The sequence below is a fragment of the Microcebus murinus genome, chromosome 11, assembly GCF_040939455.1.
Source record: "Microcebus murinus isolate Inina chromosome 11, M.murinus_Inina_mat1.0, whole genome shotgun sequence".
Classification (NCBI taxonomy): domain Eukaryota; kingdom Metazoa; phylum Chordata; class Mammalia; order Primates; family Cheirogaleidae; genus Microcebus; species Microcebus murinus.
The window spans coordinates 48,461,515-48,480,856 of record NC_134114.1 but is presented as its reverse complement, the minus strand read 5'-3'; the positions used below and the strand labels follow the sequence as shown (position 1 = coordinate 48,480,856).

General features: G+C 37.9%; 1 protein-coding gene across 10 annotated transcripts in view; it reads right to left on the bottom strand.

The window, feature by feature from the left end:
- The window catches only part of MAST4 (microtubule associated serine/threonine kinase family member 4), a 516,707-nt gene that overhangs the window by 214,709 nt on the left and 282,656 nt on the right, over positions 1–19,342 (bottom strand). The window contains exon 1 of one of the 10 annotated variants that reach the window (XM_076008066.1): positions 1–19,342. This exon is cut by the window's left edge and continues 10,363 nt beyond it. The exons of the other annotated variants lie outside the window; for them this stretch is intronic. The gene's annotated coding sequence lies outside the window, so the exon portion shown is untranslated. 10 annotated transcript variants of the gene reach the window in all.

The window sequence follows — 19,342 nt, the reverse complement described above, 5'->3', positions numbered from 1 at the left end:
AAGAAGGAAATTCTGATACATTATACAACCATGAAGACATTATGCTAAATGAAATAAGCCACACACAAAAGAACAAATACTGTATGATTTCACTTATATAAGGTACCTAGAGCAGTCCAATTCATAGAGACAGAAAGCAGAATGGTTGGTCATTGTTGGAGGCTAGAGAAAGGGGGAATGGAAAGTTAGTGTTTAAGGGGAACAGAGTTTCAGTTGGGAAAGATGAAAAAGTTTTAAAAATCGATGGTGGTGATGGTTGCACAACAGTGTGAACGTACTTAATACTACAGAACTGTATACTTAAAAATGATTGAAACAGAACTTTTATGTTAATACATTTTTCTACAACTTAAAAAAGAAGAAAAAAGAAACTGTACTTATCCTTATGATCCTACTTTTATGAAGTTCAAATCTGAGGCACAGCCAACCTGTACTATTAGAAGTCAGCACAGTGGTTAGGGAGTTGGGGTATGGAGTGGGGAGAAGTAGAGACAGGGTATATAAAGTGACTTCTTTGGGGAGGAAGGGGAGGGAGGAACAATGTTCTGTTTATTGACCTACATGCTGGTTATATGGATGGGCCCAGTCTGTGAAAATTTCCCAAGCTTGTGAATTCAGGGATTCTTCAAAGTCTCAAGCTGCACTACTCATAAAAGCAAAGAATCTATTTTAGAGGTTTTATAGCTTTCAAACACTTCTCAAATATATTCCTTCTTGAAACAGCTGTTTATACTCAGCATCGTTCCATCCAGGATTTGAGACAATTGAGGCAATACGTAAAAATACACACACACAATACTCAATAACCATTTGTGAAATCAACCAAAGCAGCAAGTAGAAAAGTAAATTAAATCAGAACCAGGGAAAACAGAATTAAAAGAAAAATTCATGGGAATAAATAGAATCAAGGTAGACAGGAAATACAGAATCTTAAAGTAAAAGGGTAAATTTTACAGAGCTATCTGTGACCAAAATAATCACTTGCACAACATCATCCAGTAAGCGACTGAGCTAGGACTTTAAATCAGTTCTGACTCCAACTACTGTATTCTTTCTACTATAGTGATACTTTTCTAGATCTTAGTACGGATGAGTTGTTTGACAAAATTATTCCAGTAGCATTTTTCTAGGTAATGTATTTATTTAATATTTTTATCTATTTGCTATTTTTTGCATTCAGAGTTCTTCAACAAGTACCCCCCACCCCAGCTTACCTTTTGGCATATGTATCATATATATAGATGATGTTTTCAACAACGTTTTCAACAATGTTATTAGAAATAAATTTTTGGTGCGAATTAAGTGCCCCAAGAGAGCAGAGGTCACATGCCTCTTATAGTTGCCATTTTATACTAAGTACTTAACACCGGCTCACACACAGTAGGAGCTCAATAAATACATGACAAAGCAAAGATTTGTGGACAAGCCAGTAGACACTGATGGCATTTTGAAGCCCAGTGGCATGGTCTGTACCAAGAGCAGTCACGTGGCTCACAAAGTGCTGTGGAGGAAAGCTGCAGGCTGCCTTAAAGGGGAGCGGCCCAGGGGCTTTGCTCTGCCCTCTCAGGCTTGGTAACTAGGGGACAACAAAAGGCTCTGGGTTGCAGGAGGAGGGAGAGAAGTATAAAACCACTCGGTCTGGTAACTCTGTAACCAACAGCAGGGAACTACTCAAGAAAAAACTGGTGGTACTGCACAGAGAGTTTCTATGCGAACACCAGTAACCCCTTAGCCCTTCCCAGATAACCTAAAACCTGGAATCAGGTTGTACATATATCTTACCATCCTCGCACGCCAACAGAACTCAGTCATTGGTTCTGTAACAGGTAATGCAACTCAGAACATGGCATGCATTCTCGTCTCTCACTCTCCGTTTCTGTCTGCTCAACCAGCTGGCGATCTCGGTCCTCCACCCTGTTGAAATGTAAGTCTTATAAGCCACCAGCCTCCTTTGTCACCCACCCCTCCTCTCCACGTGTGGTATTCGGGATGATGGGAACTATGACATGTAGCTTGTGCATAAGAGGGACAGCCCAGTTTATGTAGGAACTCTGCTATCAAGATACTCTATTTTCCTTCATATTTTGCAGAGAGAAATTAGATTTTTTTTTTTAAAGTCTTCAGGCCACGAGATCATTAAACAAGTCTCAATGTATCTTTAACCAATTTAAGTACTGTGCTGCCTCCTCACATCATAAGCTACTGGCTCTAAAGAAGGGAAAGTCTTGAAACCCAACGTTAGGAATTGAAATGTATCCATGATCTCAAATCTAAATTCAAATTCAACCTTTTCCTGTAAGGTCCAGGATAGGCTACTTAAACGGGCTTTGCTAACATGTAGGAGATGTAAGAGTTGGTCTGTCTCCTGCCATAGCAAGTGCTTTGCAGGCTGGGTGAGGATTCTGGCAGGAAGAAACCATCCTAAGATATTTCACTATGTAACAATTCTATTATAGAAAGAAGAGGCTGCACAGAGAAGTAGCATTGAGTAGTGAGTGGGAGGTTAGCGTCCAATATCTCTGCGGCAAAGCAGAAAGCCTAAAATACTCCAAACCTCTAAGTAATCAGAGGAGACTTTCAACCTATTACACTGTGATTTCTATTCATGTAAAAAGCACAGACTTGAAATTTGAGGTGCTTTATAAGAAAAGGCATAAAGGAAAAACTTCCATACCTTTTTCTTTGTGGAGAGATGGATAGGGTACAGGGGAAAAAAAAGAAAAAAGAAAAAAAAAACTGTATTCTTTTATTTCAATGTTCCTTTGACAGGTCAGGATCAGGCAGCAACTCAGGTCTGGTCCAAACCCTACAGGGACCATAAAAGTCGCCCAGAAGAAATATACACACTTTCCAGGGTCCTACTTCTTCTAGGGCAGAAACAACAATAAAGAATCCAGAGGTGAAAAGAATTAGTACATCATAAAAAATAAGAAAGAAAAATAAAATACTCTCACACTGACCGTCCCTAAGAGAATTTACTCACATACTTAAATTTATGCAGCAAGTTACCAGGAGCCTCATAAATACTGGACCCATAATCAAGCTGTGATCATTCATTTTATTTACATTTCATTAGGGGGCACTAACGTAATGATCTTCCAAAGATTTCACTGCAGCCAGTGAAAAAGGAAGTGGACGTCCTGAGGGAGGAGGGCATAAAAAGGGAACGTCATTTGTCCCAAAGGCACAGAATTATTAAGAACAATCTGTTTTAAAAGTTACCGTGCATTTTTATACATTCTCAACTCATAATTGCATTCTAAATTATTTTTACTCCACGTATCACAGATGAGGTAAGACCTGAATCTATCTAACGAAGAATTTGGACTGAACTTTTAGCAGAACATGGAAAACAAACTTGCATGAAATAGAGGCTGCAACAGTAATTTCCAATACACCTAGAACATTCACCATATATATTACCACTTGTCATTTACTGTTGGCAAAATCCATGACAACCTTTCAGGCACTTCCATAGCAATTTGAATAGCTGCACAAAAGGGCAGAGCAGCAATATACTGAATAAAACATCCAATGCCTGCATCATTCCTTTGAAGGCTGTCAGCTAGACATTTTGAATAACCTGAAATGAAGATCAAAAGGGAATATAATTCATTTATTTATTTATTTTACCTGAGGCAGTGAATGAAAAGAAAGTAAAATTTAGAATTAAAAAAAAAAGTCTAAATTTAGGCAAACATCAATACCTTGTTCCTAAGAGCCATAAAGTAGTTCAATAATTTCATCTAAGTCACCAAGCACGACACTGAGATATAAAATCAAGGCTCAAGCAACAGAAAGAGTTAACGAAACACAAAACCAGATATGCCTTCCTCTCACTCTTTTCCTTCGTGTTCACCTTCTACCTGACCTTCCATGAACACAGTCCCTCTTGTATTCCAGTCATGAGCATAACCACAGTTCTCTCCAGTAATTTCAGGTTGAGAGTGGTTCCTTCTTCCTGTGGGGATTCCCTAGGAATTTTTCATGTTTCTTTCTCTTTTCTCAAGCACATTTTAAAGACAGGAAGAACGTGACAGAACTCAAGATGGGAAGACGAGAAAAGGAGAGGCTGCATTAGTTTGAAACGATTCTACCTAACGTGCAGATACTAGTTTCGTATCAGCCTTAAAAGCCATCTCTAAATAGATTTAAAAGAGCACAGTTAAAGAAAACTAGCTGAAGGCCAAAAATTGCTTGTCAAACAGTTTAACACAAAACCTATTTGCAAGTTTAACAGGCACCATTTAAAAACCTATCACTAGGGAACTATCTGATTCTCTATAATAGATCATTTAGCTAATAAGATTCTGCATATAGGGTATACCATAATTGCCTAATTAATAAACTAAATATGAGCCTGATGCTCATTGCTGGGACCACACAGGAGCGAATCCTGCCAGTGCCTCCACCTACCTACAGCAGACAGCCAAGGGAGTAGCACCTGCCCCGGCACCTCCCTGGATGGCCTGAGTCGTCGCGGTGACTTTCGTCTCTGAGGAGCTGTCTCACACAAGGCAGCCACACAGCTTCAATTACCTCCATGGGGGACCCAGGGATTAGAACACACGATGACGTTCAGGATAATTCTGAAGGCAAGCTTCCTGATGGTGCCTATGAGGCTGGATTTCGTGGAGCTGCCTGGGAACTAATCCATCACTTACAACATAGCTTCCCCGTGGAAACATGTTCATAGGTTTTAGACAACCAACCTGAAGGTGAATTGCTGGAAAAGAGCTCATTTGAAAAAGTTGTAACTGTTTATTGAAAAGCAACAACAAAAAACCGAGGTTCTCACTCAATTGGGGATTTTGCCTCTAGTGTTTTTTGTTTGGCCCTTATTTAAGTCAGTGAGACCATGGGTCAGTTACTTAAGTCTCTGAGAATCTACGTTTTATTCATTTGTAAAATGAAGGTCATAACATCGTACTTAGCAACCTAGTCAACAGATGTTCATCTCCTTCCTTCCTTCCTTGACCTTCCCCATTGAAAAGTTTGAAAAGCCCAGGATATGGCAGGCAGAATTCTAAGATGACTCTGGTGACCCACATTCTTGGATAATCCCCCAGCCCTGGCACTGTGGGAAGAGCCTGAGATGATGATGGGATATCACTCCCACCAACTGATTGACTTTGTCTTAGGCAAAAAAATTATGCTGGGTGGGTCTGACCTAATCAGGTAAGTCCTTTACAAGATGGCGAAGCTTTGGAGAACTACTTCTCCTGAAAGCTTCAAAGAGCATGGAAGCTGCCATGACTTCTACACTTGCAAGACATTGAATTCTGCCAACAACCTGAAGAGCCTGGAAGAGGACCTGGCTAAGTGCTGTCCAGACTTCTGATGTACAGAACTGTGAGATAATAAATGGGTGTTGTTTTAAGCTATTAAGTTTATGGTAATTTGTTACATAGCAATGGAAAACTAATATAAAGTATAGGTATAAACTTATGTGTTTTCGTAACTACAGGAAAAAGTGACATCAGAAATAACACCAAATACACATATTAAAAAGAGAAAAGGAAAAGGAAGGGGGAGAATTGAGATTTACTGTGCCACTCTGGCAGACACTTTACAAATATTACCTCTTGCAAAGAAAGCTTTATTTAGAAAGAAGTTCTAATGTCTCCTATTACTCTAATATAGAGTTTTAATTTAAAGCCAAGTTATTAACAACTTAACAGAAGTTTTAACTTCATTGTCATGATTGAAATCTTTTAATACCAAAAGGGTATCATCCAAAGATGGCTTTGAAGATTTCACCTTAAAAGAACCACCACCAAAGGATAGGGGATTAAGATCTTTGAATCAACTCTGCAAACTCATTTGTTTACCATATAAGGCCATTCAGGATGAATTTTCTGTATTAGTAGAAAAATAAACACTTTATTTTAGAACCAGATGTAATGTAATCTATGTGGCAATGCAGAAAGCAATTAGCTGCACTGAAGATATTCAAAAGAAAATAGGAATTATGAACTGTTTTTTTAAATAAAATCAAATCTGAAAATATCCTCAAAATGTTTTGAAAATAGGAATTGTACATATTGATTCTAACAAATCAATACAGCAAAGAGTGGGGAGAATGTTACTTATACTTTAAAAAGTCTGGACTGCTATATAAAACACAACATTAAGGTTACAAGAACCTTTGAGGTGCCTTACAAAACTAAAATTGACTTAACAGAGAAGATCAGTGAATACAAAACATATCTTTGCTACTGTAGAATTATTTTAAAATTTGACTTTTATCATGCTCTAACTTTGATTCTTTAAAAAAGTATTTGTATCATACATAGCCTCAAAACATTCTCCACTGCTGCCACAGGGAAAAGACAGCATTTTTTTTCTATAGGCACACATTTCTCAGCACCATAATTCATAGCCTAGTGTTCCAGGAGATGGACTGGAAATACTCAAATAAATACTAAAAAGTTTTAAGGACTATTAGTAATAATTTTTGCTTAAAGACAAAACTTGAAAAATGCATTCACCATGCAATTCCATTAAACAAATGAGCCTCTTGGAATTTGCTGTCTTAATTTTATATAAGTATATTCCAAATGTGTGCTATAGATTGCATGAGATAATGACAATAAGAGCTATTTTAGGCCCCTGAAATTTCCCTGCAGGCACTACCAACTTTTAAAAAGCAGGCAACTTTATAAAATGGGGAAAGATCTTTAAATGTTCCTTAATCTCAGAGTCTTTGTTCAATACTCTGTTTAAACAAGGTACGAACAGCATATTTTTACTAGAAATATTAACTATAGTTTGCAGTTATAAAAGCTGGCTCTGGGCTAGTACTTGACAACGTGCATTATCACATATAATTTGGTGAGGTAGATACTATCATGAACCTCATTTCATTGGTAATGAAATTAAGACCTAGAAGGATTATTTAACTTGTCTAAGGTTAAGGGGGTGGTGAGTGGTAGAATTGAGATGGTCAGTGCTGTGGTTTGAATGTTTGTGTGCCTGTAAAATTCCTATGATAAAATCCTAATTTTTGATGTGATGGTATTTGGAAGTGGGAGGTGGTTAGGTCACGAGGCAGAACCCTCATGAATGGTGCCAGTAACCTTATAAAAGAAGCCCCAGAGAGCTGCCCTGTCCTTTTCTATCACCATGTGAGAACACAGCAAGAAGATGGCCATCTGTGAACCAGGAAACAGTCCTCACCAGAATCTTCCAAGCACCTTAATTTTGGACTTTCCAGTCTCCAGAAATGTGAGAAATCAATTTTTGTTTATAAGCTACATAGCTTACACACTTTGTTATAGCAGCCTGAATAGACTAAAACAGCCTCCAAAGCCAAAATAAATAAGTAATCCTTATGTTCTACTATCTTTCATGACATAATTACCCTTAATAAAATATTAGAAGCATGGCATCTATTACGGCTACTTTACCACAACAAGAAGAGGTCAATAAAAATTTCTGTACACATGTACACCAATAATCAAACAATTTTATATCTACGAGGATGCAGTACACTCACCCTCTCTCTCACCACATTCTCATACTAGTATCAACAGAGTGATACCTCAAACTACACAACAGCTGCGAGCTACTTAATTGTACCTGAATAACTTTTTAATCTGCAGATCAGACAATGACTATATTAATGTCTAAGCATAAAAGTACATGACATAATTAAACCCAAGACCAAGAGGGCAGGAATGAGAAAACCTGACTGTGACTCTCCAACAGCTCTGTCATACAAGCTAATCACCCAAGGTAAGTGTAAGATGCATGTACATACAAATATGTTTGCATGACAATCTGGAATGTAGAAAATAAGAACTATATTCTTATCAAGGTAGTTTAGGGTATGCTCTGAAATCTCATCTTTCATCATCTTATAGTCTTCCAGTATGATTTTCAGTATAGGCATACTTGACTTTATTGCACTTTGCTCTACTATACTTCACAAGTAATCACATTTTTTTAAAACACAAATTGAAGGTTTGTGGCAACCCTGTGTCCAGCATGTCTATCAGCACCGTTTTTCCAACAGCAATGCTCACTTCATGTCTCTAGGTCACATCTTTTTCTCACAATTTGAAATATTCTCACAGTATTTCAAACATTTCTATTATTATTATATCTTTTATGGTGATCTGTAATCAGTGATCTTTGATGTTACTATTGTCACTGTTTTGGGGCACCATGAATTGTGTTCATATAAGAGAGCAAACTTAATAACTGTTCTCACTGCTCCACTGACCAGCTATTTCCCTATCTCTATCCCTCTCACGTGCCTTCCCCACTCCCTGAGACACACCAGTATTAAAATTAGGCCAGTTAATAACCCTGCAATGACCTCTAAGTGTTCAAGTGAAAGGAAGAGTCCCATATCTCTCACTCTAAATCATAAACTAGAAGTGACTAGGGTTAATGAGGAAGGCATGTCCAAAGCTGAGACAGGCCAAAAGCTAGGCCTCCTCTGCCAAATAGCCAAGTTGCTGCAATCTCATGATCAAACTTGAATGAGTGAGGAGTTGCTTTTTACAGGTGAGCAGAGAAAGTGGTTTCTTGAGATGGAATCTACTCCTGGTGAAGATGCTGAGAACGCTGTTGAAATGACAACCAAGGATTTAGAGTATTACCTAAACTTAGTTGTTAGAGTAGTGGCAGGCTTTGAGGAGACTGATTCCAATTTTGAAAGAAGTTCTGCTGTGGATAAAATGCTATAAAACAGTGCTCACAGGCTACAGAGAAATTGTTTGTGAAAGGCATAGTCAATGGATGCAGCAACTCATTGTTGTCTTATTTTAAGAAATTGCCTCAGTCACCCCAACCTTCAGTAGCCCTCACCCTGATCATTCAGTAACCATGAACATTGAGGTAAAACCCTCCAGGAGCAAAAAGATGACTCACTGAAGGCTCAGATGATGGTTAGCATTTTCAGCAATAAAAAATTATAATATATACATTTTTTAGACATAATGCTATTGCACATTTAATAGACTACAGTATAGTATAAACATAACTTTTACATGCACTGGGAAACCAAAACATGCCTGTGCTGTTTTATTGTGACATTGCTTTGTTGTAATATTTGCTTTATTGTGGTAGTCCAGAACTGAACTCCCAATATCTCTAAGGTATACCTGTATGCAAATAGATTCAAATTTCTGTTGCAAAAGAAAACAGTATGTTAATCAGAAATGTATTATATGTAGATCTAGAAAATTTATCTGTAATAGAGATAACAAAAGATTATCTCATATATAAAACATTTAGAAATTGGTAAGAAAAATACAAATGATCCCAGAAACATAATGGAAAATATATGAATAGATATTTCTCAAAGAACATCTAACTAGCGAAATAAGATGATAAAATGTTTTATTAGTGAGTGAAATGCAAATTAAATTAATAATAAGATGCCTTTACACAGCAACTGGCAAAATACACAACATTGTTAAAATACTTATTGCTGGTAAGGATATGGAAAGAGATGGTACTTCTCAAATACTTTGCTAGTGGAATACATTTATATATTATTTCCTCTCTCTGGTTCAGTTTGGTTATTTTCTATTAACTTGTCTTCCAGTTTACTAACCCTGTCTTCTGTTGTGTCTAATCAACTGTTAAACCTATCCATAGAGTTAATTTAGATATTGGATTTTTCAATTATGAAAGTTTCCTTTTGCTTTTTTCCCTCCATAAATTTCAATTCTCTGGTGAAATCTCCCAGATTTTCATCTATTTTTCTTTAACATTTTATGTTAAATGATTAACATAATTTAATGTTAATTATGTCATTTTTACATCCTATGTTGTATTTCCAGTCTCTAGAGCAAAACTGGAACTACAAATTATATATTTTCTGTCTTTTCTCTTGTATTTTGGTCACATGGCCCTGTCTTTTAGCATACTTGGAACTTGATTATCAGGTATTGTGTATACAAAGCCTGAAGAGGTTCTGAATCAGTGTTTCCTAATGTTTATTTTTTCATTATCATTCTGATAGAGTTTTATCAGACAATTTTCCTTAATTTCCCCAAACCACTGGATATATTATACATACATGTTTATATACTACAGGCCTTTGAAGGGCCCCGATCCATTGTAATATTTAATATGTGTTTCACCCCTCAAGGACCAATCTTTACTTTCTTGGGAGCAATATTGTCCCTATTGAGAATGCATGCTCTAAATGATGTTACTGTCTATCAGAGAGAGAGTCACTCTTCCTCTTCTAGGATGATAATTAATCACCTTAATGCAATCACAGCCTGAGCTGAGTCAAGGTTAGTTACAGTTTAAGTGTGGTGTAGCATGCCTCTGATTCACCTGTTCCCAAGGTAAAACTTTTCCCAGGATTTAAATGGACAGCCTGATGGGTCTTTGCCCAACTCATCTTTAAACTCATGATTAGAACACAGTCATCACCATTCTCATTTGTAAAAGCAACTAAGACAGTGTTCTGATTAAAAGGAATAGGGCGGCCATGAAATTCAGGTGATTTTATATATATATATATATTTTTTTTTTGAAGTGATTTTGCTCTTTCTGAATAGCAAGCAACTCCTAATTAAAAACAAGGGCCAGGCTAGTGGCTCACACCTGTAATAATTCTAGCACTCTGGGAGGCAAAAGCGGGAGGATTACTTGAACTCAGGAAATTGAGACCAGCCTGAGCAAGAGCAAGACCCCATCTCTATTAAAATTGAATAGCCAGGCATGATGGTGCACACATGTGGTCCCAGCTACTTGACAGGCTGAGGCAGGTGGATCACTTGAGACCAGGAGTCTGAGGTTGACTCTACAGGGGACGACAGAACGAGACTCTGTCTCTCAAGAGGAACAAGGCACTATGTGACAAAATTACTATGTAACTTAAAAAACTGTTCAGTTATATAACCCTTTAAATTATATTTTACACTAGAGACTATATTTCACACTAACAGTCTACATTTATTGTAGTAAGGAATCAGAAGCATTTCAGGAACAAACTATCTTCCATAATCATTATGTAATGCTGATTTGGGAATGTGGTTCAATGCAATATGATGGTTCAAAAAGAGGTAAAAATATTGGGAAAGAAAAATATAAGTTATTTGTACATGATATAATTTTATATCTAGAAAGCAAATCAATCAATTGAAAAACTATTGGAATTAATATAAAAGTAGCCTGAATAGATCCCATATAAATACATTAAATTTAACAGTTTTGCTACTCATGACAAAAAGAAAATGTGGTATTAAAAAAGCCTATTTACAGAAAAAGAACAACTAAATAAAAATCCTCCAAGGTATAATCTTAATGAAAAATGTAGGTGAACTACAAGGGAAAAAAAAAAAAAACACTTCAGAAAGAGAAATTAATACCAGTGTCATTTGACTGAATACAAAACATATTACTGGAAGGAAACTAGATACCATATGATACTTTCTCCTAAATGAAACGTATACTTTCAAAAAAGCCACTTATATTGGAAATATGGCATGGAAGGTGAATGTCAAATATGACTAACATTTACCTCAGAAAAAAATGAATAGATGAAACTACTACATAGAAACCTTAAAAAGAGCAAACATGAACACACGTCTACAGCTGTTACAAACAGTGTAGTCCTGCCTGAAGAAAACACAGATTATAAAATCAGAAAGAACATATATTAAATATAATGAGACATAACAGATCAGTGGGGAGAAGAGGATTACTCAGTGATGGGAGAAGGGAGAAACTGATCAGCAAAATGGGAAGAAAATTTTATCTCCTTAGGCACCAAGATAAATTCCAAATTCATTAGACCGGTGGTACCCAACCCCTGGGCCATGGCCCAGTACCAGTCCGTGGCCTGTTAGGAAATGGGCCACGTATCATCACCTGAGCTCTGCACACACCACCCTGCCACGACACCCCATTACCCAACCCCTGGTCCATGGAAAAACTGTCTTCAGTGAAACTGGTCCCTGGTGCCAAAAAGGGTGAGGACTGCTGCATTAGACTACAAACATTAACTTCGTGCCTACTAGGTGCATGCTGTGAGGTACTGGAGATTCAAAAATGGGAAGTCAGTCTCAGTATAATAAATGAAGTAGCACACGTGAAAGTACACTGAGGGTCCCCTAATCCCTTCTAGTGGGAGATATTTTGTTCTAATTTGAATGAGAACTTGTGAAGTTTAGAAGGGGCCATGTCTCATGCTCATATGGGTGCTTTAGGACCACTTTCTTTTCATAAATTCTTGGCTTATAAAAACAGGCTGTTTTCATGCAGCATTTATTAGTGAACCAGTAAAAGAATGAGGAATAATTATTAATAGGTTTGGCTGATGAAAGCTTAAATACATGTATGCATAATTTTAAATCTCATGGTCTTACTTTGGGTGAACCAAATTACAAAAATACCTCATCATCAGTGAAATATTTTCATTTATCAGAATTCTTTCTACATAACAGGGGTATATAAGTACAATGTAAGCATAGAGAGTTACCAGAAATTTAAGTACTCAGTTTAACTCCAGTTAAAGAGACATGGACAGAATAGATGGAAGGGGATTAAGTGTAGTTATAAATGATGAACTTGAGACATGCAGAAGGTCAGTCATTTTAGGTTTTGAAGAGCCAAAACGCCCCTGGTCCCAGTGTCTATGTATTTCAGAATATAATTCTTATTTAGGTAAAAGTTAAAGGATATAACTAGGAGGAAATTAGAAATAATTATGAAAAGCTACGTTAATTGGTTGCTAAAGAAAGAACCACTAAATAATATCTTGAAAGCCCAAACACAACGGTTTGTTGAGATTTATTTTAACCAAGCGCAGACTTTGGATGAATGAAAGCATTTAATTGCTAAATGTTATGGTCTGTCACAGAAAAAAATATCAAATTTCACTTTCAAAGATTAATAGAAAAAATCATAATAAAAACTGTGCAAATTATTTACATAGCTTAAGTAGATATCAAAGATTGCAGACATGCTCTGAGGAACAGAACTAATCCTCAACCCATGACTCACGCATAGCTAATTACCAAGCCCAACATGGAGAAAACCTTCATCACTTATGCAGTTCATACTGCAGCTTTCAGATCAAGGTCCCATCATTTCAGGTCTTAAATAAGAACCAGCCATGCAGGGAATTGAATTCAAAGCATAAGCACAATTTCAACGCAAGTTTATTTCATCTCCTTTATTCTCTCTACTGTTTCCCTTTTGTTTTCATGAGAAAACAAATTATTTCTTGAAATAAATAATCTCTGGGGCGGCCCCTAGATCTCAGTCACGTTCTGAAATCACACTATCCAGCTAAAATAAAACAATGAAACTCAAGACATCTATGGAAAAGGCATCTTATGACATTACCATTTAGGCAAGCAAACTAGAGGATAAAACAAGATATTCATTTCTAGGATGGAACCCCTCTCTCCAGGCCCAGGAATTCCCCATGGAGAGGCCAATCGCACATAAACTGATGAGGTTCTGGCATCTTTCTGTTAAAGGTGACAGAGCTTTCCCTGATGAAGACTTTTTGCCTACTTATCTCCAGAATCCTCCCAAATAATTCAAACTGTAGTTTGACAAAGAGACATGTATAAGCAGCTCTTATTGGCTAAGATTTTATGTACAATTCAGAAGGGATAGTTTATTGAAGGAAGACAAAGTTATATTTCTCACCAGCTAGGCTACTGAAGATATCCTCCAAATGCCCCTCTCCATTCCTGAAAAATAATGCTGGATACGAAGCCTGCTTTGTACTATTTCCAGAACTCCCTGAATATAACATGGCTTCAGGGCTCACACACTTTATGGGCTTTTAAAACTTTGGTGAGACCATCCCCCAGGATCACCAGGTGTCAGTATTCCCACTCTGGTTGTAATTTCAGTGTGAAACCAACATAATCCTATATTTGGGAAATTGGATGCTGTTCCTTTTTTACAGTGTCCTTAATATATACGTGCCTTTTAGGCAGCAATACTATCATCAGTATGATCTGAGGCCGGGAATTGTGTGATTAAATAAAACCTGAATAATTTTCAAACTTTCTAGATTGCACAGAATAACTAGAAACTAATAAATGAAATTCAGCCCAATCTTGTTTAATCAACAAGAGACAACGATAATGACTTCATTAGCTACGTGTTAAGAGCTGGATAGACTCCTATTTACCAACCACACTGTCACACCCATACCCTTAAAAAAAAAAGATAAAGGAGACCTTTAGACAAAACCAGTGCAGAAATTCCTCCCCCACCACAAAGAATTAGGTTCTTAATAAGCACCAAGAAAGGTGAACTCACAATTGGTAAAATTAATAGTTTGGGTAGCAATAAGGTAATAAGAACTGAAGTTAGAAATAAACCTTTGAAAGTCCTTATAAATATTTGAAACTCCATAAAAATAAAATAAGAAGAAACAGACTCAGTGAGAAAATATGACATTTTACCTACTTTAAGTAAGTACAAACGAATAGCATTAATTCTCTTATAGGTTCTCACGGCAGCAGATACTTTCCAGGATCTTACATCACTGTGACTTTAAATGAGACATTTAGAAACTGACTTTGCCTTGTTATAGATAAAATAAGTTCTAAGCAGCCATATTTCCCCTAAATCTGGTCCTCCATGAAAATGTTCATCTCTAGGGGTTGGCTGTGAATCCAAAGATGCAGAAAAACATGAATAATTCAAGATATATAAAGAAGCTTTAGAGTAACCTTTATTTACCCTACACAGCTGTGTGGAGTGGGTATCCTCCCACAGGTCCGAGTGTATAACTCAGTACTGTCTCAGCAATTTACACATCTCTGTTTCTCCTACTACACACGTCCACCACCGTGTAATCCTAACGCAGGCTCGCCCATCCTTGTTTCCTCCCAGTCTACCATGTCAGAGAATCATGCAATTGTGAAAAGACAGTGAATCCAGATAGAACTGTATAAAGCCAGTTCTCTACCTTCCTGCCTCATGCATTCCTGAAAACAAGTCAAAGAGCCAAATTACATTGTCAGGGGAATTTTAATTTCTCTAGGGAAAAAAAAAGTCAAACTTCCTAATCATTCATCACTTACATCACTCCTCTTTGATAAACTTCCAATCTGTCCACCTTTTTTAATTTTGTTATTTTCATTCACAATAATATACACACACCACTGGCCTAAATACAGTGAATGTGATTAAACCTAAAGATGAGTCCTTTTTGGGAAGCCAAATAACCTGCCTCTGGTATTAGCTGCATTCAGTTTATAGTAGCTACACTTACTTCTTAATTGGTATCAGTTAAGATGGCGCCATGAGGGTGGGCCCTAACTCAATATGTCTGTGCCCTTATAAAAGGGGGGAATTGGACACAGAGACAGACATGCAGACAGGAGAAACGCCACATACAGATAACGGAAGAGAGGGAGGTAAAGCCTCTACAAGCCATAGGCCAAAGATTGCCAGCAAACCGCCAGGAGCTGACAGTGAGGCCTGGGGCAGATTCTTCTTCACGGCCCTCAGGAGGAACCAAACCTGCTGACACCATTGTCTCAGACTTCCAGCCTCCAGAACATGAGACAATAAATTTCTGCTGTTTAAGCCACCCAGCCGTGATACTCCGTTACGGCAGCCCTGGCAGACTAACACACAGGGTGGATGGAGCCTCCCCACCCACCTTCCTGGGTCCAGCCTTTGCTTCCTCTCCCACATCCTCGTGTGCGCCTCCAGCTACTTCTCACACAGCTTCAGCCACAGCCATTCACACACGTGGGGCTCCAGCCTTGCAGACTCCAGGGAGCTTCCAGGGAATATTCACCGGCAGGTTGAGAGGAAGGGGCAGCGACGACCGGGCCTTTCATCCTGACAAGGATCTTACATTACTAAGACCAAGACAACCAGAAGTCAGACACCGCTGGAGTCTGGACATGTGTGTAAACCACATGGATATGTAGCTGCCAAAGGTTTACATAGAAATAGAAAACACCTGAGTGAAAGAGGACGCACTGGCATGTACATGATTATCCGTCAGGACGTATTACAATCACTTACTTCTGAGGATTAAACAAGTTGAAATATATAAGTATATTCTAGGCCTCAGTGTCTCTTACACGTAATTCCTCTGCTTCCACAACATCCTTCTCCCCTTCCTTTCCTTCTGTGGGCCATCTCGCCATAGGACTCGCCAGGAAGACACTGGAAATGAAGAGGCTGAGAAAGCTGAAGAAAGCTAAACCCTTTAACGCAGAAAGTGAACTGGAGGAAGTCTCACTTCCATGCATATCCATGCACCTTGATGAATCATACATAAACACAGCTGACTGCCCCGGCAACCTCCCTCATCTCAGTTCCCTCCCTCCCCCAGATGAAGCCACTGACACGAATCAGGTGTTTATTATTCCCAAGCACGTCTTTATTCTTTCAGCACAAAGACAACCTGCCCAAAATGATGGTGCTTCCCGGCCACCATTCCATCAATTAATTTTTTTTCAAACTATCTCTTTCCTTTCTTTCCTTCATATAACAAAAGAATAACTATCAGATCAATGTATTCGAGCCATGGGAGTAAAAACTAAAAACAGCTTAATTTCATCACTATCCACTAATATCTATTTTTCACCTGTGTTACCACCACTACCGCCACCACTAAGGCTGTGATATAGGGAATAAGAGCCAGACCAACGGGAACCGCTTTGCATGGGTATCTCTTTCCGGCAGGCCTTAATTTATATCAGTAAATGGAAGCCCACATCACACCTATGCTGAAAACCCTCCTTCACACACACACAGGATAAATTAGAATGTAGGATAATATTAAATTATCTCCTTTATATAGAGGACTGGAAAAACATTAATCAATAATGAATCCACCACTCTTATCTGTTCTCATAACAGACTTTAAGGCAAAAAATAAAATTGTACTAGTCTGGAAGCTCACTAAGTGGAGGACGCCATGTTCACCACTACATTTGGAGCACATTATGTTCTTATTAAAAGTTCTAACAACCTACGGTAGGAATTCAATTATTACTTAATCAATTAATTAATTAGTCCCCAAGAGTGCTAACTGGTAAGGGAGATGTGTGATGTGAAAACACACAAAACAGTATCCTACAAATATTTATGGAGCACCTTCTACATGCCAGGCACAGTCCTAGGCACAGAAGATATAACAGAAACAAAAATTCCACACCCCTAGAGAGCCTCCACTGCAGCATGACAGTATGTACATTAATGATACATCGTCAGGAAACCCTGCATGATCAATAAATCACTCCACCAATCAAAACTTCACTAAGAATGCCAACCGTGCTGGTTTCTGGGGAAATCTTACAAAGCCGCAAGTGTTAAACCAAAACAAAGAAAATCTGTTCTATTCCCTAAATGAATATTTAGCACCTCTGCTGACTATTGGAACCTAACAAAACGTGTTGTTCAGAGTGATTTCTTGCACGTAAAATATAAAATCTTTCCTAAACCTAAACAAATACCACCAACAGCTGAAGGAAAAATGTTACCATTTGGAGTTTCATGAAATTAATTACTCAAAGGAAACGACTCAGTACCCTAAACAACTACACATGACCATTAGAAACAGTCTAGTACCTTGCTCTCTTGTCTGTGTATGTTCAAAGATGAAGTAAATTTTGTGAGCAAGCAGGACATTCAATTCATGTACAACTGGCCAGTTTCAGAAAGTACTTCCCATCTGGAAAAAAAGTGCATCTCAAAAATCAATCACCAAAAATAAGAATGTAGAAAAAATTCAAAAAAAGTTAATGGAGACTATCCCATATAGTTAGATTATGGGTGAAACCTATCTTACTATTTGCATTTTTATAATGGAAATACTCATAAAAATGATTAGTGCTTTATGATCTAAAAATTTTCACAGTAAAATATCACCCCATTTCTTCAATACTAATATTATAGCACTGAAAAAGTATCTAAAAGAAAAATTATTTAATGCATCAAAAGACAGAAGCAAAAGCCTAATTGTTTGCTTTTTAAACTGTCTTTTCCCTAAACAAAGAAATACAGGATAATTTTGAATGCATTTTTTTCCTACCTGTGTTCTCTAGTTTTTCTAAAATGATCACCTGCATGATTAATATAAATATTAATAAAATTATTTTCTACAAACACCAATTAGTGTTAACTTATTAAAATATTATAAATTCTACATTATTCAAAAGACAGACCATATTAATAGGGATACACATTTTAGTTTATTTTCTAAAACACAATTCTTGGAAATGCTTCCAGGTTAGAACTACTTCCCTCTTTGAAAAGATCCACAGAAGTTCAGAAAGGTCAAAATGTACAAACTCTTCTAGAATTAGCTATTTCAATTGAACACACAGGTGCCAGGCCCACTGCCATCCCTACTCTGCAAGCAGATCAGCACCAAATCTGATGAGTCAGGGAGAATAGATGGCAACAGAGAGAAAATGGAACAGCAAGGTGGTTTGATTTTTAAAGCCCTGTCATATGCCATTCATTGCAAGATTAAAGGGTTTCCTGATGAAAGAAAAAACAAATAAACCCAGAGCCAGCTAACTATTTTATGATAGGCTTTTAAAGGTCATCTCAAGATGAGCTTTTTCTTCCTTCTGCTCTGAACCCCATTCCCCAATAATCGAATGGTAGGTTAGGAAGCCAAAGAACAATTTGTCACATCTCTGAATTCCTCTGCCTACAAGGCCAAGTCTCATCAGTTCCCCCCCCCCCAAACTACTTGAAATATATGACCGTGTTCTTAGGTTAAGGTCAGCGTACAGGGCTACAAACACAGGCAGAATGATTTCTACAGCAGCAACCTAAAAGCAAAAGCTCTGGCATCCACAGTTGAGTCACTGACACGGCACAGAAGCATGAATTCCATCACCCTGAGGTGTGAAACACAGAACCTTAGGGGTTTCAGGAGGTCGCAGATCTAGGACCACAATAAAAAGCCAACAAAGAGGCCGGGTGCGGTGGCTCACGCCTGTAATCCTAGCTCTCTGGGAGGCTGAGGTGGGCGGATTGCTCAAGGTCAGGAGTTCAAAACCAGCCTGAGCAAGAGCAAGACCCCGTCTCTACTATAAATAGAAAGAAATTAATTGGCCAACTGATATGTATATAAAAAAAAATTAGCCGGGCATGGTGGCGCATGCCTGTAGTCCCAGCTACTAGGGAGGCTGAGGCAGAAGGATCGCTGGAGCCCAGGAGTGTGAGGTTGCTGTAAGCTAGGCTGACACCACGGCACTCACTCTAGCCTGGACAACAAAGCGAGACTCTGGCTCAAAAAAAAAAAAAAAAGCCAACAAAGAGAGGACAACTTGATGTAAGGCCACAACCTCAGAAAGGACTATCTACAACTCTTAAAGTGCTTGCCCCACTGGTCAGTTTTATTATTTTTGAGGCA